This window comes from Parasteatoda tepidariorum, chromosome 2 (genome assembly GCF_982258835.1).
Source record: "Parasteatoda tepidariorum strain Cologne lab strain chromosome 2, Ptep-v5.0, whole genome shotgun sequence".
NCBI lineage: Eukaryota > Metazoa > Arthropoda > Arachnida > Araneae > Theridiidae > Parasteatoda > Parasteatoda tepidariorum.
Window position 1 is genome coordinate 68,942,970 of NC_141756.1, and position 22,481 is coordinate 68,965,450.

General features: G+C 28.6%; 1 long non-coding RNA gene across 2 annotated transcripts in view; it reads right to left on the reverse strand.

The window, feature by feature from the left end:
- Nucleotides 1–22,481, reverse strand: part of LOC147815833 (uncharacterized) — a 376,705-nt gene that overhangs the window by 133,790 nt on the left and 220,434 nt on the right. The window contains exon 4 of one of the 2 annotated variants that reach the window (XR_015431409.1): nt 71–156. The exons of the other annotated variant lie outside the window; for it this stretch is intronic. This is a non-coding gene — a long non-coding RNA (uncharacterized LOC147815833). The remainder of the gene's footprint in view (nt 1–70; nt 157–22,481) is intronic. 2 annotated transcript variants of the gene reach the window in all.

The following is a 22,481-nucleotide window of genomic DNA, read 5'->3' on the forward strand; positions in this document are numbered from 1 at the left end:
TGGGGAAATAAAACCGGCAATAAAAATAATCGAATTTACGGAAATTTGAATTTAAAGCCATAAAACTTACTAGGTAATAAAAAGCAATTCCCACTGCTCTCTTTTTCACCTTTCAGAATTCGTCATCCCACAGTATGAAGATGTTCCTGTACGAAACTAGGAGAGAAAATATTTTATTTTACGAGTTTTAAAGTTTTCAACACTCTACGAGTGTTTCTGCTTGCATACAGTGTATTGTAAACAAATACATTAATCAATGATTTACCCCTTATGATTTATAAAAAGAAACTGGAGGAAATGATTTACTCTATGGAGTTCATGATTAATTTTTTAACGAAAAAATTAGATTAAGAAAATTCTTTTATGCAGAGAAAAACAAAATTCTGGTAAAATGTTTCAGGTGTAAAAAAAACAACAACATGAGTTAAAATATAAGGTATTTAAACCATTCCTTTGGTAATTTTACCGTTCATATAATGACAGTTTACCAGGGTTCAGGTTTTCGAAATTATAGTTCTCCTTACCACACATTAAAACAAAAAAATACATATTTATATAACTGATACGTAGATTTAATCAATCGAATAAATTATTTTTATGCCCTGTTCTAAAGTATCTTAATGAAATAACCAAATTCATTATTGATAATCGAAAATTACATTAAAAGGATTGTGACATTTGAAGTCCCAACTATTCCAACATTAGATATTCGTGCAGGAGAAATTTGAGAGGTGAGAAAATATATTATTTTCTAAGTTTTAAAATTTACTACACTCTACGAGAATTTCTGCTTGATTACATTGTATTGTAAAACAAATACAAAAAGCAATGATTTATCACAGATAGTTTTTAAAAAGAAACTTGAGGGAATTATTTATTCTATGGAGTTTATCATTAATTTGTTAATGGAAAATATAGTAAAAAGGTTTGCGGTATTTAAAATTTATCATTCAAGAATATGAAAATATTTATAAAAGTGAAATAGAGAGGTGAGAAAATATTTTTTTACATATAAATTTTGCTAGGAAAAACAAATTCAATAATTTATCTCATAAGAACTATTAAATAGACTAGAATGGTAAATACAACGGAATTAATAAGAGAAATTTGAGAGGTAAGAAAATATTTTATTTTCTAAGTTTAAAAGTTTACAACACTCTACGAGAGTTTCTGCTTGCTTACATTGTATTGTAAAATAAATACAAAAATCAATGATTTGTCACGGATGGTTTTTAAAAAGAAACTTGAGGAAATGATTTACTCTATGGGTTTATCATTAATTTGTTAATGGAAAATTGAATATAAAAAGGGTTTGCGGTATTTAAAATTTATCATTCAAAAATATGAAAATATTTATAAAAGTGAAATAGAGAGGCCAGAAAATATGTTATTTTCAAAATTTTAAAGTTTACAACACTCTACGAGAATTTCTGCTTGCTTACATTGTATTGTAAAACAAATACAAAAATCAATGATTTATCACAGATGATTTTTTAAAGAAACTTGAGGGAATGATTTTACCTATGTAATTCATAATGAATTTTTTAATGGAAAATTAAATAAAACGGATTGTAGTATTTGAAATTTATCATTCAAAAATATGAAAATATTTATAAAAGTGAAATAGACAGGCCAGAAAATATTTTATTTTCTAAATTTTAAAGTTTACAATACTCTACGAGAATTTCTGCTTGATTGCATTGTATTGTAAAACAAATACAAAAATCAATGATTTATCACAGATGATTTTTTAAAGAAACTTGAGGGAATGATTTTACCTATGTAATTCATAATAAATTTTTTAGTGGAAAATTAAGTAAAAAGGATTGTAGTATTTGAAATATATTATTCAAAAATATGAAAATATTTATGAAAGAGAAATAGAGAGGTGGAAAAATATTTTATTTTCAAAGTTAAGTTTATAACACTCTACGAGAGTTTCTGCTTGCTTACAATGTATTGTTAAACAAATACAAAATACAATGATTTATCACGGATGGTTTTTAAAAAGAAACTTGAGGAAATGATTTACTCTATGGAGTTCATCTTTATTCGTTAATCGAAAATTAAATAAAAAGGTTTGTGGTATTTGAAATTTATCATTCAAAAATATAAAAATATTTATGAAAGAGAAATAGAGAGGTGAGAAAATATTTTATTTTCAAAGTTAAGTTTACAACACTCTACGAGAGTTTCTGCTTGATTACATTGTAGTGTAAAACAAATACAAGAATCAAAGATTTGTCACGGATGGTTTTTCAAAAAAACTTGAGGAAATGATTTACTCTATGGAGTTCATCATTAATTTGTTAATAGAAAATTAAATGAAACGGTTTGTGGTATTTGAAATTTATCTTTCAAAAATCTGAAAATGTTTATAAAAAAGAAATAGAGAGTGCGAAAATATTTTATTTTTTATATAAGTTTTCAATACTTATTTTGCAAAGAAAAACAAATTCAATAATTTATCTCATGAAAATTATTAAATAATGGAATGGTAAACACAACGGAATTAATAACAAAAATAATGCGATTGATTTGTTAATTTGTCGATCGAAAGTTATATTTGTAAGATTTCATTAGATAAAATTTGTTATTATACAGTTCGACTATGATAGTATGAGAAACATTGGACAATATTTTTTTTTTGTTTGTTTCAGAGTTTCACTCTGACAAAGTTTTTGTTTACTTTACAATTTACTTTAAAACAAATACATAATTTATCCTTATGAATTAGAGAAAAAACTCATTATAAGTTAATTAGTAGCTTTTATTAAGGAGGTAAACTGTTATGAACGTACACTGTAATAAATTTGAATCAAATTACGGTGTAAATTACAGTGAAATCCATTTTTACTGTAAAATTTTACTGAACAAAAAACAATTCTAAAATAGCATAGTTTTTACATTCGTACTTCCAGTAAAATTAGTGAATCACTGTTATTAAATAAATATTACAATAAAAATATCGGTATAAAATTTTACTGTAAGAATGGATTATACGATAAAATGGATTTTACTGGTGCTACCCTCAGAGTGCCTGTATTTTCTCTTTACCGTAAATTGATCAACCGTAATTTACTTTTCAACCAAACCAAATTTACTATTAATTCAATAATTATCTTCACTTGAAAAATAAAACAGACATTAAAAGCTTTAGAAGCTTTAAAAGGCAAGAAAAAAATCTGAATCTACTCAAAAACTTGTTTCGCAAGCTTGAAAATATTACCACGTTTTTATCATGAAGTAACAAATAGACTGGCATTCTAAATAATTTTTAATATTATTACAATGCAACAATTTTAGTATAATTTTATGTTATTAAGTTAAATTGTTTTATTAATTTCAATTTATTCGCAATGATTTTTAATTTGAGATATAACTACAAATAATTTAAAAAATGATGATATAAATTTTATTAATGCATTAAATTGAACAAAATTAGATAGACATTTTAAAAATTACTTTTCCACTAATAAATTCTTTTTTTTCCAGTGAAAAGATATTTTCAATATAGATTTTTTCTTTTAGCTCTATTTGGAATAGTTTTAATTTATCTGATTAATTCAGATAATGGCAATTTCTAAAATAAATTTTTAAGCTATACTGCAGTTATATTATTTTAATCTGTAACAAATTTGATTTAAAAATATAGATGCAACAATTATTAGTATTCCCTTTTTAATTTCAATTTAATAGTTTAAAGCTGATTTTTATTAACTTAATATTCAACTTATATAAGACTAAAATAAAAAGGTGTTAAATATTTTGGAATTTAATATCTTTTTAAATTTAATTAAATTAGTTTCTCCCATTAATTTTATGAAATATCTTTACTTATTTTTTAGAGAAATATTTAATGCAATCTTTTTGAAAAAAAAATATTTATGGAGATATAACTGCATAATTACGTTAACTAATTATTTCAGAAGAGCATTTGAACGAATAGAATTAATATTTTCACCTATACTCTTTAAAAAGTGCTATTTCTGTAATAAGATTACTTGCAGCGTAAATTTTATTTAAAAAACAATTTTGAATTTTAGAAATAAAAAATGATTAACTATAATAATAATGCATTTATAGTTAATAATTTGTGTTGGTGTACGATGATTGAGATTTCACTTAAAAAAGGAAAAATAATAAAAAATATTAATTTATTTAGGATATTTTAATTTCATTCTGGAATATTTTTTCTTTTGTCAAAAGGAATTCTTATAATTTCATTTTAGGTAGATTATTCCAATAATTTCATGCCCAAAAATGGTTTAATTTTGCCCCTATTATTGTCAGTTGTGTCAAGGTGTAATTCTAAAATTTCACATAAAAGAATACCAAATATCTTGAAAAAATTGAAAAATTCTTCCAATCTCCATCAAACTAAAAATTTATGGATTTATTTTAATGGAAAATTTATTATTCCTTTGAATTTTAGAACAATTAATAATTTGACGATTTAAACAATACTATTCAAATTTAAAGATTTGAGTTTTATTTCATAACTTTGATTATCTCTTATAAAATAGCTCTTAATAGTTAATATAAATTATACAACACATGCTAATATTTCATGCAGCATAGCAATTTTATGTACAAAACAAATATTATATCAAAATGCAGTTAACTTTCTCAAAATTAAAATTTAACGGTTGAAAGTTTTCTCACAGAAAAATAGTACGATTTCCTGCTTCTTTGTTTATTTATTTTAGCTACGTTTCATTTTTATTTCAGTTAGAATAAAAATTTAAAATGAAAACAGATTCAGTTCATTTAAAAAAAATTGAGTTGGAACTTTTCAGTCGTATACAACTTCACAGACAGATTTCATCAAAATATCAGACATTGTTTCAGACAAACAAACAAATTAAAACAAACAAATAAATAAGCAATAAAACTTAGTTACGTAAAAGAAGTTTGCTTGAAATCTGCAGTAAGCAGTAAATTTTCTATCTAGCACTTATTATTTTTTTTATTCATTGTTACACATGCATTTGTCAGCTTCTGTGTTCCTTACTAAAGCGGCTTATAAGCACATGTCAAATTGAAGAACAGATAGTATAAATTAGAGAAAAACATGAAACGCTTCAGAGCATTTGGTGGATAGCGAGACCGCTCGGCTAGAGAGGTCCATCTTTCAAGCATTAAAGCTTATATGGACATACATATTTGAGATCGTATGCTTCAATTCAAAGAATGGCTTAAAACCTAAGAAACTCTTGTAGAAGAACAGAATCATTATTTTTGTATTTACACTATATTTTATTTTATTTTGTAACCGTTGTTGAACAGCCGACCCAATTTTGGGTTTACGACTACTTATGTTCAACTTCGTAGCCTTGTAATTTTGAACCAATCCAGAAGACCAGGAAACTCCTGGATCAGTATCCCCAGAAGTATAATTTGTTATGGGAACATAGAGGATTTGTGACTCGACAGATTTAACGTGCATCAGTCACCATTTACTACACGGGGAGTCTTCGGCCGGCGGGGATCGAACCCACGACCTCTTGGACATGGGCCCAGTGCCCTACCAACCAGGTTATTCCGGCCCCGATTCACTCTATAAGAAAAAATTCTGTTAAATTTACGGAACATTTATGTCAGCATTTTAATTGGTGCCAACCGAGAATAGCGTTCGCACTACCAGGCACTGGAACCCGGTAAGAGCAAGTATAGAAAATATTCATAAAATAATTTGAAAAAAGGCTTGTCATACGGTAAGCAAAAACGGTAAACATGGTAAAAGCTAAAACGTCAACTGATGGTTTAAATCTGTTTACAATTAGGAGGAAAAACAGAGAAAAACCGTTTTGTCAACAAAACAGATTTAAACTACCAAATATACAGCGAAAGTCTGTAAAAAGAAAGACAATTTTTTACACAGCGTGGATAACTGATCAAAACAGAAAAAAAAATCTCTATTTTTCCATGAATGGTTTTTTTTCTGTGGGAAATATGATTTTTTTTCTGTAGAATTTACAGTTATTTATTACAGTGTAGGGTTCTTCGGGGTAGACTCTAGGCTATGAGGAAATGAACTTTCGACTTTCTCTGTCTTTTTGTTCGGGACGTTTTTGGATAATGGACTTGTGTATGTAATAACAGGTCTTATGAGTAGATTTCTGAGCACTGAAGTCACGAGCAGGAAAGAGTTTGGTAACCATTATTTTTTTATTTAGAAAATGTAACATTCAGTTTGAAACGTCTATTTTAATTAAGCCAAATATAAATATTCCATTTCTTAATTATAGAAATAGAAAGAAATGAATATTAGTGATATACATTAAATATATAATCCCAAGAAACTGAAATGGTAAGATATTATTTGATTGAAAACTTCATTCACCTCAAGCATATAAGAATTTGAAATAGCAGCCGACTTGTTTCAAGCCTTCTCCATAGCGCGTGGAAATGCATTTTATCCAGATTTGCCCCACTCGGCCACTGTGATTTTCTCCCCTTCTGTTATTCATATTTTTTCTGTAGAAATAAAGACTGCTGTTTGACCTGGTTAAAGTGAGTTTTTATTTTCTGATGATTTCGTTTGAGTTTCTTTTCTAAATTGGTTCTTTGTATTTCGTGTTTTTTCCTGGACTTCTATACAAAACCTTCGGGGTACTTGAGGGAGTTACTTTAGGCATTTGCTTCTCCCTCAATAGAAAAGGTTTTGTTTTATGGCTACCGAGGCCGGTTACCCCTGAAGACGTCGGCTTCGGTGGTCATATTTTTATTTTTATTTCCTTCGTTTCCTTTATTGCTAGTACATTTATCCTTTTTTTGAAATTTCTGCTGCTTTGAAGAGCGTTTTTTTCAAAAAAGTTTTATCTATTTAGGATTTAAAAAAAAATAAATTATTTTCTTCTTTTAGTATCATATTTCTTCTCTTTCTTTTATTGTGGTTTTTATAGTTTAGTTTCTATCCTTTATTTTTCCTTTTTTCGTTGGCAACTTTTTGTCCGATGTTTAAATCAATTTTGGTTCTCCACCTTCACGTCTGGCAAGTCTTGAAAATAGAAGCTTGTTTTTTAGAGCTGGAAACATATCGATTGTTATTTCCATTAAGTATATTTTTGAAGAGAATGAAGTTTTTAATAAAGTAATTAGAAATACATATTCTTCCATTACGCCGCCCTATTACCAAAATAAAAATCAAGACTAAATTTAATGTCATTTTCAATTCATAATATAGTTTTATGTGCAGTTGGAAAGAAGACATTAATTATTTGAATTTTCCCTTCTGTTTCAATGTTTTATTTTTGTTTCATTTGCCCTTTTTTTTCTTTAAAAAAATATATAATTCAATTATAAATAATTAAAGTTTTTGCATCAATAAAACATGTCAAATCACCATGATTAAAATTCAAACCAAATAATTAGAAAAGATGTTGAAAAGAATTGGGGTAAAAAAAGAAAGAAAAAGATCACGAACTAAAGTGGAAAAAAGCAGATTTTCTGAAATCTTTAATTATATCTCAAGACAAAGTCATCCTTTTTAAAATAAAATAAAGCAATAATAAAATTAAGAAAGCGTATTTCAAGATAAATCCAGTTCCTCAAAATTTATTAAAGCCCGGCTCGAATCGACCTTTATTATCATTACGATTATTTTAAAGAATAGCGGCTCTTCGCGCTTGAGAGCCGTGCACAATAAATTACAATCAAAATTAAATCCTAGGAACGAGTTTGTGGTTTTTAATGCTTTTCTGAAGAACAAGAATTTTAGAATATAAGAAATTATAAAAATCGGAGATAAAAAAAAAATTAAATTAAAAGTCGTTGAAGTTCTTTTTTTTTTATTCCTTATTATTTTCCATTATTTTTATTTTTATACTGTTCTTTTTCATTATAGCCTTATTATCCTCATAATTATGACAATTTTTTTTTCTTTTAGTGCAGGCTCTTATTTACGTATAATTTATTCTTGCTCTTATTTTTGTGCGCATCAGCTGATTTAATTTCTTCTCAACGTAACTCCCGGAATTTCAAGTAAGTTCCCCTAACCACCAGTGTAGAATAAAAAATAAAAAAAGGATTAATAAAAAAAAAAGGATTAATGAAAAAAAAGGACGGAAAAGAATTTCCACTGGGGCCCAAATACGTCATTAATTTCTTGGGAGATATTGGGGTGTATTTTTTTATTTTTTTAATTCTTTTTCATACGCTTTAATGCACGTAGTTTCCACTTTAATATGATGAAAATTAACAGGAGACACAATGATGCGATGGGAACGGGACAAAATACCGCCAAGGCGAAATAATTCTAATGAATATATATTATTTTATATGCAAATAACTTTTAATAACGGTTATTAATATCTGTGATTGGGTAACGGCTCCGTACGTATTCGCTGTGGAATATTTTTTTTCCTGCTAATTAATGTTTGAAATAAACAACCCTCATTAATTATGAATGTGTTGAACGTTTCTTTATTTTTGTTTAAAAAGTTTAAATTTTTTTTCAAAAAATTGCGTTGTAGTTCAAAAATATTAATTTCTCATTATTTCCATCCTTTTTTTCCCGAAAGGGGGAATAGTCTTGAAATTATTTTTTAAGAAGAAATTTTTTGAGGAGTTTGAAAATGGCAAAACAAATTTATAACGCTACTTCTTTTAAAAAAATTAAATAAAGTGTTTTAAAATGTTTCGCTATTTCTACTTTGAATCGTTTTATTATTCCCATTTATTATTTCATACCATATTTTCTCTTCCACATCAAGGCCCATAGACTAAGTTTTGAAATTAAACTATTTATTAAATAGGCATTAATGCGTATAGTTCAAAATAGGCTTTGAATTTTGAAATAACAAGAATAAACCAATATGAGAACATACTGTTAGAAAATATTTAAAAATACAATGTTTTTTTGTCCATCATTTCTTGGAACAGATAAGACGAAAATAAGGTAAATGGTAGTTCAATGCACTTTTCATTATTTTTATTGTTACGCACAATTAATTTTGCGCCCTCTAGTGGCATGCATCAATACTATTAAACATTCGGCTGAATGCTTCACCCGCATATTGCGCTTAATAGGATAGGAGATATTATGCTTTATAGGAATAATAAACTCATGCGAAAAGAATAGTAATAATATTGAGACATTGACTATCATTGAAACACAATATTTTTTTCCAAATTTTACAACAGACAGAAAATAAATCTTAAACAATAAAGTTTGTAGCCGAATCTGATTAATAGTTTACATTACTCCGTCCAATTATTATTTATTTTATAATGTTATGAGTATTTTATTGTTATGCGTCACTAGAACTCAGACTAATTTTTTGGAATTGTGGTGATGCGTAAAAAAGGCGATGGACTAACACGAGAAAAATAAGAGGGATTTGCTTTTAGTATTTTCAATTTATAAAAATCATATAAAACAGTTTTTTAAGGTTAGTTCATATTTTTATTTTTACAACTAGTAACGTAAATATCACAAAAGCTATTTTTCTACTACTGTAAAAGTATTTCAAAATTATTCAATATGTCATCACTTTTTATAGCCGGGATAGCCTGGTCGGTAGGGTGCTGGGCCCATGTCCGGTTCGAACCCCAATGGCCGAAGACTGATGCACGTTAAAATTCTGTGGAGTCGCAAAGTCCTCCATGTTCCCATAACAAATCAATATCTCTGGGGGTACTGGATTGAAGATCGATCGTTCTCTGATTCAGGTCAAAGTTACGATTTGTGGATGAATGAATGGATGTAGGAATGGGTCCGCTTTGTAAACAGGTGTGACGTATGGTGTGGCGAAGTCGAATTCTTGGCCATAGATGGCGCCACTGAAAAACAAGAATCGCACACTCTTCCTTAAATTTGCTCGATTTCACCAAGCAGGCTTGCCCGTGTCGCAAGTGGCATTAGAACCAACTAACATGCATGAACCTTTTTACAATAGAAAGTTGAAATGTCTTCCAAATATATTTTTTTTTCGATTGTGAAGACATTTTGAAATTATTTAACAAGTCATCACTTTTTACAAGAGATACCTCAAATGTCATCCAAATCTATTTTTCTTCTATTGTAAAAAATTTTTGGAATATTTCAATGTGTCATCATTTTTTACAACAGGTAGCTCAAATATCCTCAAAATCTGTTTTTCTTTTATAGTAAAAGCATTTTAAAATTATTCCATATGGCATAAATTTTTACAACAGATAGCTGTAATATCTTCAAGTTCTATTTTTCTTCTATTGTAAAAGCATTTTAAAATTATTTCGCCGGTTATCACTTTTTACAACAGAGAGCTCAAGTATTTTTAAATTCTTTTTTTTTCTTTACTTATATTGTAAAAGTTTTTTTAAAGTTATTCAAAATGGCATCACTTTTTACAACAAATAGCTTAAGAGCCGTAAAATCTATTTTCTTCCGAATGCCGTAAAATCTATTAAAATTTTATTTTCAAAGATTGTTTCTTTAAATTTAATTTAAAGAAAATTTCAATAATTAATCACAATTTTAGTTTGACTGTTTAATCTTAATTGCACTGCTTGTTTGACTGAAGGAGAAATGCGTATATAAAAGCTTGTGGCATTATAATCATAAGCCACATTTTGAAAAAGTTTATAGAAGAATTTTTAAAAAAATTTTTTTGGTGGGGGATGTCAACAATAAAATGTAGACAACAAAATATTTCTATACTCGTTAATGTCATTTACGGGAAATTCTGAAAATTTTTAAGCTATCAAAATGGAAACAATACTGATGAATACAATTTCATAAAGTGTCCTCTTCGAAAAAGAAATGTAGTTTATATTGCCCTCAACTCCTTATATTACTGGAGATGTACAGTGCTGAAATACTTTTGATCTAATGATCGGATCTTGGCGTTCGAGGACTCATTATTAATAATTCGTAGGGGTGACCTCAAATATGCTAATTATTTGATGAGGACAATATTTTAAGTTGCGATATCAGACACAAAAACGTACTTTCTCCGAATAAACAAATCCTTTTTCCAACGGATTCGGATTTCTAAACCTCAAAATATAGGGGGTAGCAGCTGATAATATAATCTCCATAGTTAGATCATGAGAGCGGTCCAAAGTTTGGGCCCCTTAATGTTATTTTTACTTTTTGTTCAATTCGCCATATCTCGAGAACTTTATAAGCAAATTGAAAAATTTTGCACTCAATTATAAAATTTGTTTTTCCAAAGATAATTCCATTCAAAAATATTTTTTAGTAAATATTTATTATTTTATTAATTAATAGTTGAAAAAATTTTACATTTTAATTTTTACGCAATTTTAATGTATGTTATTTTACATGATAAAATGCAAAATTTGAGTGAAATCGGTTGAGTAGTACTTGAGAAATCGAATTTTAAATATACGAATCCGTTGAAAAAAAAGGCATATTTATTCAAAGAAAGGATGTTTTTGCGACTGATTTCGTAACTTAACGTATCTTCTGCACCAATTAATTAGCATATTTGAGATCACCCTTTTGAATCATTAAAAAATGAGTCCTAGATCTGATCATTAGATCAAAAGTTATTCAGGTGGTCCGTTTTTGGTACATCTTTACTCAATAAAATCTCAATTTCCTGATTAAAATAAAATCAAATTTGCTGTTCTAGGGAACAAACCCTTAGGAAAATTTGCCATAGAGAAGCCTATGGTAATCTATGGCTACCATAGAAATTTGTATGGCACAACCCCATAAGCATATGGCTACCATAGAAATTTATATGGCAAGATACCATACGCCTATGGTTACCATAGAGATTTGTATGGCAAAACCCCAAAAGCCTATGGCTACCATAAAGATTTGTATGGCAGTATACCATAGACCAATGGTAACCATAAGGATTTGTATGGCACGTCACCATTGGCCTATGGCAACCACAGAAATTCGTATGGCAGTATACCATAGGCCAATGGTAACCTTAAAGATTTGTATGGCAGTATACCATAGAAAAAAGCTGATCTAGATCTCCACCAACGAAGCAACAACTTCTATGGAGTCCTCAAAAACATCTTCTAAAAGAAATAAATATCCATCATTTCACCCCGAAGTTAATTAAATTCAACATGTAATCCAGCAACGCATTCCTGGTGAGTCTTTTCCGGCTTCCGGGTGGCCAATTTTCCTATTTTTGAGTGTTTGAAATCCGATGTTCCATTCTTTTAGGCTTAGTGTATCAGACCGCCATGTTAACGCGTCATCCACTTCAAGTGGAATCTTTCGCTAACTTTGGCGACTTATTTTAATGTTTTTTCAATCTCATTCTTGGTCAAAAACATTTTATTGCAAACGCCTATGCGATTATTTTTCTGAATTTATTAAGTTTTTAATTTCCGGCGGTCTGGTACTTTTATTATCTGTATATTTTTAAAATATGTCGCGATTGGGTATAGGTTTTCGCTATGTTGAATTTTGCCATTTGTTGACTTTGTACACTTTAATTAATATCTTGTTGCTTATATTTTTATCTAAATTTTTTTATATTTCTTTCCCCCAACTGTTTTTGATTAAACGACATCTTTCTTTTTATTTTATCCCCTCCCTCTGATTTTATATAAATTTTTAAAGTCACATCACTTTTCCATTATTAAAGGTGTTCTATTCCCCATAGCAATTTGTAAACTATCTTCATGATGAAAAACGCGGTTAAGTGCTGATGATCAAGCCAGATCATCATTTCTTTAATAATTAAATTTTTTTAATTCTTTTAACTTGTTCGGTGATAATTTCATTTTATTGCTGTCATATATCAATATCAAAGTCAGTGTTTACATTCTCATTAGTTTTTGATTTTAATTCCACTTAGGTTCTTGCAATGCTTTTTTACATTATCTTACATACGTTAGGGCTTTATATTTTTATTTTGTGTTTAATTTTTGATTGCCATTAAATTGTTTTTATCATGTCTCTGTGTTTTACTATCTTACAACTAATATTTCTTAACTATCCACATATATTTGTACAATGTTCTGTTACATAGTTATACATAGCTTAGGGTCATCACTTAACTAGATTTGCTGGATTACTGGTTTACAATAATTTTGCTTCAATATTATCAACGGGACAGTCCCTGGCCATATCATCTGCTGCTGTTATCAAAAATGCTTTTAACAATTTAATCGTTCCTTAAGTTTACAACTTTTTCGTCATAGCGATGCCCTATACCCAATTAATTTTAACTTACTATCCCTGACCAAGTGTCAATTTGTCAATAGCAATTATTAATTTTACCAATTTTAATCATGTCTTAAACATGTTTTGTATTTACCAATGTTTCTATATTGCGTTCTCTTTTCTAACTGTGCTTAACACAACTCAACATAAATTTTCTGAGTTTTGTATCCCTTACTAGTAGGGGATCAACTAATTTAGCCTGTTTTCTATTCTTAGCTTTTCATAGTCTAATACCATCTTTTTTGTAGATAAAATTTTGTTCACATGCCACTACTGGTAGCACCGTTACATATTCGGCTTTTGTCCCGTTTAGTCTATTTTAAACTAATTTCGCTTCGACCACTGGCCCTACTCCTTATCTTTTGAGTTTTCATAGTATTTTATTGTTTTAGTAGCATGTTTAATTTTTAGTTTAGTATCACATATCAAAATTTAAGAAAATTTCATACACGCTCCGACCATCGGACCATTATTTAAATTTGCTTTCTTTTAGGTTCCGCTAATATCTTACGCTTATCTAACTAATTATAATACCAATCAATCAAATTAACGTTTTTTATACTCGCTCCGACCTCCAGACTCACTTTCTATTTTCTTGCTTTTTACAGTTATAACAAATATTGGTTGCCTGTACTCAATATATTTTGTTCCTAATCAACATAACCAATACTTTCCCCACTTGCTCCGTCGGCCGGACCCATTTTCTAACGGTTAGTACTAACCATTTAAAATTTATTTGAATAAGAACAGCATTCGAAAAGGATTCTGCAAGTGAAACAGGAGAAGTTTATCAAAGAAATTTAAAAAAAAAAGCTTTCTGGATATATATTTATTCCACAATTATTAAGTTTTGCATTTTTAATATCCATTGCGAAAGATTCTTGTAAGTAACTATTTTTTGACGTATGATAAAATATCAGCGAGAAATGTTTGCCATAGCTGTATGGCAAAGGTGTACCATAGCCTATGGAAAAATATTTCGTCATAAGCTGTAGCACATCTTAGTTTTATGGCAAAAATTTGTCAAATAAAAAAATGCCATAGGATATTCCTATGGGGTTTTGCCTATGGTAAAATTTTGCCATACACTTTTGCCATATACGTATGGCAAAATTTTGCCATATAAAAATGCCATAGGATATTCTTATGGGGCTTTGCCTATGGCAAAATTTTGCCATACACTTTTGCCTTATACGTATGGCGAAATTTTGCCATATAAAAAAATGCCATAGGATATTCCAATGGGGTTTTGCCTATGGCAAAATTATGCCATACACGTATGGCAAAAATTTGCCATAGGATATTCCTATGGGGTTTTGCCTATGGTAAAATTTTGCCATACACTTTTGCCATATACGTATGGCAAAATTTTGCCATACATGTATGGCAAAATTTTGCCATACATGTATGGCAAAAGTGTATGGCAAAATTTTGCCATAGGCAAAACCCCATAGGAATATCCTATGGCATTTTTTGTGGCAAATCTATGGCAAATTTTCCTAAGGGAACATTCTTTGCATGTATAACGATGCAAAATGCGTTACTATTACAACTTTAGTTACTAATCGTGGCTCATTTGTTTTAGTAAATTTTCATTGGATGAATTATAACATGATATAATGTTATTCGTTTTATACTACAAAAGATAAAAGGAAATATTCAAAAAATAAAGATAAGATCAAAAGTTATTCAGGTGGTCCGTTTTTTGGTATACTGTATATCTTTACTCAATAAAATCTCAATTTCCCGATTTAAATAAAATCAAACTTGCTGTTCTAGAGAATAAACATTCTTTGCATGTATAAAGATGCAAAATGCGTTACTATTACAACTTTAGTTACTAATCGTGGTTCATTTGTTTTAGTAAATTTTCATTGGATGAAGTATAACATGATATAATGTTATTCGTTTTCTACTACAAAAGATAAAAGGAAATATTCAAAAAATAAAGATAAGATCGAAAGTTAATCAGGTGGTCCATTTTTGGCGCACTGTACATCTTTACTCAATAAAATCTCAATTTCCCGATTTAAATAAAATCAAATTTGCTGTTCTAGAGAACAAACAGTCTATGCATGTATAAAGACGCAAAATGCGTTACTATTACAACTTTAGTTACTAATCGTGGTTCATTTGTTTTAATAAATTTTCATTGGATGAAGTATAACATGATATAATGTTATTCGTTTTATACTACAAAAGATAAAAGGAAATATTCAAAAAATAAAGATAAGATCGAAAGTTAATCAGGTGGTCCATTTTTGGCGCACTGTACATCTTTACTCAATAAAATCTCAATTTCCCGATTTAAATAAAATCAAATTTGCTGTTCTAGAGAACAGACAGTCTATGCATGTATAAAGACGCAAAATGCGTTACTATTACAACTTTAGTTACTAATCGTGGCTCATTTGTTTTAGTAAATTTTCATTGGATGAAGTATAACATGATATAATGTTATTCGTTTTCTACTACAAAAGATAAAAGGAAATATTCAAAAAATAAAGATAAGATCGAAAGTTAATCAGGTGGTCCATTTTTGGCGCACTGTACATCTTTACTCAATAAAATCTCAATTTCCCGATTTAAATAAAATCAAATTTGCTGTTCTAGAGAACAAACAGTCTATGCATGTATAAAGACGCAAAATGCGTTACTATTACAACTTTAGTTACTAATCGTGGTTCATTTGTTTTAGTAAATTTTCATTGGATGAAGTATAACATGATATAATGTTATTCGTTTTATACTACAAAAGATAAAAGGAAATATTCAAAAAATAAAGATAAGATCGAAAGTTATTCAGGTGGTCCGTTTTTGGTGCACTGTACATCTTTACTCAATAAAATCTCAATTTCCCGATTTAAATAAAATCAAATTTGCTGTTCTAGAGAATAAACATTCTTTGCATGTATAAAGATGCCAAATGCGTTACTATTACAACTTTAGTTACTAATCGTGGCTCATTTGTTTTAGTAAATTTTCATTGGATGAAATATAACATGATATAATGTTATTCGTTTTCTACTACAAAAGATAAAAGGAAATATTCAAAAAATAAAGATAAGATCGAAAGTTATTCAGGTGGTCCGTTTTTGGCGCACTGTACATCTTTACTCAATAAAATCTCAATTTCCCGATTTAAATAAAATCAAATTTGCTGTTCTAGAGAACAAACATTCCTTGCTTGTGTAGAGATATAAAATGCGTTACTATTACAACTTTAGTTACTAATCGTGGTTCATTTGTTTTAGTAAATTTTCATTGGATGAAGTATAACATGATATAATGTTATTCGTTTTCTACTACAAAAGATAAAAGGAAATATTCAAAAAATAAAGATAAGATCGAAAGTTATTCAGGTGGTCCATTTTTGGCGCACTGTACATCTTTACTCAATAAAATCTCAATTTCCCGATTTAAATAAAATCAAATTTGCTGTTCTAGAGAACAAACAGTCTATGTATGTATAAAGACGCAAAATGCGTTACTATTACAACTTTAGTTACTAATCGTGGTTCATTTGTTTTAGTAAATTTTCATTGGATGAAGTATAACATGATATAATGTTATTCGTTTTATACTACAAAAGATAAAAGGAAATATTCAAAAAATAAAGATAAGATCGAAAGTTATTCAGGTGGTCCGTTTTTGGTGCACTGTACATCTTTACTCAATAAAATCTCAATTTCCCGATTTAAATAAAATCAAATTTGCTGTTCTAGAGAATAAACATTCTTTGCATGTATAAAGATGCCAAATGCGTTACTATTACAACTTTAGTTACTAATCGTGGCTCATTTGTTTTAGTAAATTTTCATTGGATGAAATATAACATGATATAATGTTATTCGTTTTCTACTACAAAAGATAAAAGGAAATATTCAAAAAATAAAGATAAGATCGAAAGTTATTCAGGTGGTCCGTTTTTGGCGCACTGTACATCTTTACTCAATAAAATCTCAATTTCCCGATTTAAATAAAATCAAATTTGCTGTTCTATAGAACAAAGATTCCTTGCTTGTGTAGAGATATAAAATGCGTTACTATTACAACTTTAGTTACTAATCGTGGTTCATTTGTTTTAGTAAATTTTCATTGGATGAAGTATAACATGATATAATGTTATTCGTTTTCTACTACAAAAGATAAAAGGAAATATTCAAAAAATAAAGATAAGATCGAAAGTTATTCAGGTGGTCCATTTTTGGCGCACTGTACATCTTTACTCAATAAAATCTCAATTTCCCGATTTAAATAAAATCAAATTTGCTGTTCTAGAGAACAAACAGTCTATGCATGTATAAAGACGCAAAATGCGTTACTATTACAACTTTAGTTACTAATCGTGGTTCATTTGTTTTAGTAAATTTTCATTGGATGAAGTATAACATGATATAATGTTATTCGTTTTATACTACAAAAGATAAAAGGAAATATTCAAAAAATAAAGATAAGATCGAAAGTTATTCAGGTGGTCCGTTTTTGGTGCACTGTACATCTTTACTCAATAAAATCTCAATTTCCCGATTTAAATAAAATCAAATTTGCTGTTCTAGAGAATAAACATTCTTTGCATGTATAAAGATGCCAAATGCGTTACTATTACAACTTTAGTTACTAATCGTGGCTCATTTGTTTTAGTAAATTTTCATTGGATGAAATATAACATGATATAATGTTATTCGTTTTCTACTACAAAAGATAAAAGGAAATATTCAAAAAATAAAGATAAGATCGAAAGTTATTCAGGTGGTCCGTTTTTGGCGCACTGTACATCTTTACTCAATAAAATCTCAATTTCCCGATTTAAATAAAATCAAATTTGCTGTTCTAGAGAACAAACATTCCTTGCTTGTGTAGAGATATAAAATGCGTTACTATTACAACTTTAGTTACTAATCGTGGTTCATTTGTTTTAGTAAATTTTCATTGGATGAAGTATAACATGATATAATGTTATTCGTTTTCTACTACAAAAGATAAAAGGAAATATTCAAAAAATAAAGATAAGATCGAAAGTTATTCAGGTGGTCCATTTTTGGCGCACTGTACATCTTTACTCAATAAAATCTCAATTTCCCGATTTAAATAAAATCAAATTTGCTGTTCTAGAGAACAAACAGTCTATGCATGTATAAAGACGCAAAATGCGTTACTATTACAACTTTAGTTACTAATCGTGGTTCATTTGTTTTAGTAAATTTTCATTGGATGAAGTATAACATGATATAATGTTATTCGTTTTATACTACAAAAGATAAAAGGAAATATTCAAAAAATAAAGATAAGATCGAAAGTTATTCAGGTGGTCCGTTTTTGGTGCACTGTACATCTTTACTCAATAAAATCTCAATTTCCCGATTTAAATAAAATCAAATTTGCTGTTCTAGAGAATAAACATTCTTTGCATGTATAAAGATGCCAAATGCGTTACTATTACAACTTTAGTTACTAATCGTGGCTCATTTGTTTTAGTAAATTTTCATTGGATGAAGTATAACATGATATAATGTTATTCGTTTTCTACTACAAAAGATAAAAGGAAATATTCAAAAAATAAAGATAAGATCGAAAGTTATTCAGGTGGTCCGTTTTTGGCGCACTGTACATCTTTACTCAATAAAATCTCAATTTCCCGATTTAAATAAAATCAAATTTGCTGTTCTAGAGAACAAACATTCCTTGCTTGTGTAGAGATATAAAATGCGTTACTATTACAACTTTAGTTACTAATCGTGGCTCATTTGTTTTAGTAAATTTTCATTGGATGAAATATAACATGATATAATGTTATTCGTTTTCTACTACAAAAGATAAAAGGAAATATTCAAAAAATAAAGATAAGATCGAAAGTTATTCAGGTGGTCCGTTTTTGGCGCACTGTACATCTTTACTCAATAAAATCTCAATTTCCCGATTTAAATAAAATCAAATTTGCTGTTCTAGAGAACAAACATTCCTTGCTTGTGTAGAGATATAAAATGCGTTACTATTACAACTTTAGTTACTAATCGTGGCTCATTTGTTTTAGTAAATTTTCATTGGATGAAATATAACATGATATAATGTTATTCGTTTTCTACTACAAAAGATAAAAGGAAATATTCAAAAAATAAAGATAAGATCGAAAGTTATTCAGGTGGTCCGTTTTTGGCGCACTGTACATCTTTACTCAATAAAATCTCAATTTCCCGATTTAAATAAAATCAAATTTGCTGTTCTAGAGAACAAACATTCCTTGCTTGTGTAGAGATATAAAATGCGTTACTATTACAACTTTAGTTACTAATCGTGGCTCATTTGTTTTAGTAAATTTTCATTGGATGAAATATAACATGATATAATGTTATTCGTTTTCTACTACAAAAGATAAAAGGAAATATTCAAAAAATAAAGATAAGATCGAAAGTTATTCAGGTGGTCCGTTTTTGGCGCACTGTACATCTTTACTCAATAAAATCTCAATTTCCCGATTTAAATAAAATCAAATTTGCTGTTCTAGAGAACAAACATTCCTTGCTTGTGTAGAGATATAAAATGCGTTACTATTACAACTTTAGTTACTAATCGTGGCTCATTTGTTTTAGTAAATTTTCATTGGATGAAATATAACATGATATAATGTTATTCGTTTTCTACTACAAAAGATAAAAGGAAATATTCAAAAAATAAAGATAAGATCGAAAGTTATTCAGGTGGTCCGTTTTTGGCGCACTGTACATCTTTACTCAATAAAATCTCAATTTCCCGATTTAAATAAAATCAAATTTGCTGTTCTAGAGAACAAACATTCCTTGCTTGTGTAGAGATATAAAATGCGTTACTATTACAACTTTAGTTACTAATCGTGGCTCATTTGTTTTAGTAAATTTTCATTGGATGAAATATAACATGATATAATGTTATTCGTTTTCTACTACAAAAGATAAAAGGAAATATTCAAAAAATAAAGATAAGATCGAAAGTTATTCAGGTGGTCCGTTTTTGGCGCACTGTACATCTTTACTCAATAAAATCTCAATTTCCCGATTTAAATAAAATCAAATTTGCTGTTCTAGAGAACAAACATTCCTTGCTTGTGTAGAGATATAAAATGCGTTACTATTACAACTTTAGTTACTAATCGTGGCTCATTTGTTTTAGTAAATTTTCATTGGATGAAATATAACATGATATAATGTTATTCGTTTTCTACTACAAAAGATAAAAGGAAATATTCAAAAAATAAAGATAAGATCGAAAGTTATTCAGGTGGTCCGTTTTTGGCGCACTGTACATCTTTACTCAATAAAATCTCAATTTCCCGATTTAAATAAAATCAAATTTGCTGTTCTAGAGAACAAACATTCCTTGCTTGTGTAGAGATATAAAATGCGTTACTATTACAACTTTAGTTACTAATCGTGGCTCATTTGTTTTAGTAAATTTTCATTGGATGAAATATAACATGATATAATGTTATTCGTTTTCTACTACAAAAGATAAAAGGAAATATTCAAAAAATAAAGATAAGATCGAAAGTTATTCAGGTGGTCCGTTTTTGGCGCACTGTACATCTTTACTCAATAAAATCTCAATTTCCCGATTTAAATAAAATCAAATTTGCTGTTCTAGAGAACAAACATTCCTTGCTTGTGTAGAGATATAAAATGCGTTACTATTACAACTTTAGTTACTAATCGTGGTTCATTTGTTCATTGGATGAAGTATAACATGATATAATGTTATTTGTTTTATACTTACTACAAATGATAAAAGATAAAATTTCAAAAAATAAAATAATCTTCTATTTTTTTCTTTTACAACTAATAATGAGATTAAGTAAACTTTGATACAACTTTATTTCGGTCTCACTATTTAGAAAAAGTACACCTTCCAAGTAACCTACACATTTTAAGTAACGATAAAGCACAAAAAAGTTACAAAAATAACCAAATCCAGTCATTCATTAAAATAGTTTTTCTTATTCAAAGGAAGTATTTTTTTTTCAATTACTTTTTTCTAATATCTATGGGCACATCAACTTCTTTTGTTTAGAAATGACGCAGGCAAATTTGATTACAAAAGATGTCAAAAACGTCAAGTCTAACTCAATTCTAGCAGAGACTGCAGAGCTAGGGGTGGGGAGAGGGGAACACCACAACCCCGTTTTAAGTCAATCACATGCGTAAGTCCATGACGTTGCATCATTTCGATACGAAATGCTATTAGTGGCTTTTAATGCTATTATTAAAGGGGCTTGCTTTTTATTCAATGCGGAAGATACTTTAAAAGGGAAAAAGAACTTTATTACTAAGATTAAAAGTGCTGGAAAATATGGCATTGAAATTAAACTTCTAAAGAATAATGTACTAAAAGGGCGTTGCACATTATTAGAGTTATTCAACATATATCAGTGATTTACGACTGCATCCGTATTGACGCGATTTATGAATCACACATCGTGATTTGTATTAACTTACGCTGCAAAGCACTATACAAGTAAAATTACCGTATTGTAAGGTAATGATACTGCCGATAATCCCCCCCCCCCCAAATTCTGGTAAATTAAACCAAATTATAAGGTATTTAAAACATTCATTTGGTAATTTTTTCATACATATATAGAGGTTTATTGGAAATTCTGAATTTTATAATTATAGTTCGCATTACCAAACATTTAGTACAAAACTGAAAAGCGTATTTTACCGAATTATTGGTTTTTATACCATGCTCAAAGGTATCATGATAAAATTAGCACATTTATCAAGCTTTATTGCATGTTATAAAAGCACATTTTGTTGTTAATTTTATAAAAATCATTTGCCAAAGTGCATCGATAAAAATTACCGTGATTTTTGATCTTCCCATAGAGCCTGCGATAACACCGTAAATTTTAAATATTCTGATAGTTTTGACCATACTTCTTTTCTCAGAGTATGGCTAAATTAGAAAATGTTGTTATCGGCCAAGGGCCAGTTGTAGCATTTTTAACAGTAGCCACTTTTTCAAAAGTTAAAAATTTTAAACAGTAAAAAAGTGCTGATATTAATGATGTAAGGCATTTGTTTTGAAGCATTTCTCAAAACATTTCTCTAAAATGACGAAAAGTGTTAAGAAGCTATGTTGGAATAAAGTAATTTTCAGAATATAATTTCATAATTAGATCGCACGTGGGCTGCAATAGTGGCTCAACTAAAAAAACGAGCGTTTTGGATTAAGAACAGGTGTAAATATGAAAATACACATTCTTTCATCAGCAATACTAGCACATCTCATAATTCAACTTGAAGGTAATCTTCGTTTAAGCAAACTAAAGCATTTCTTAGCAATGAAAACTTTAAGCCCACTT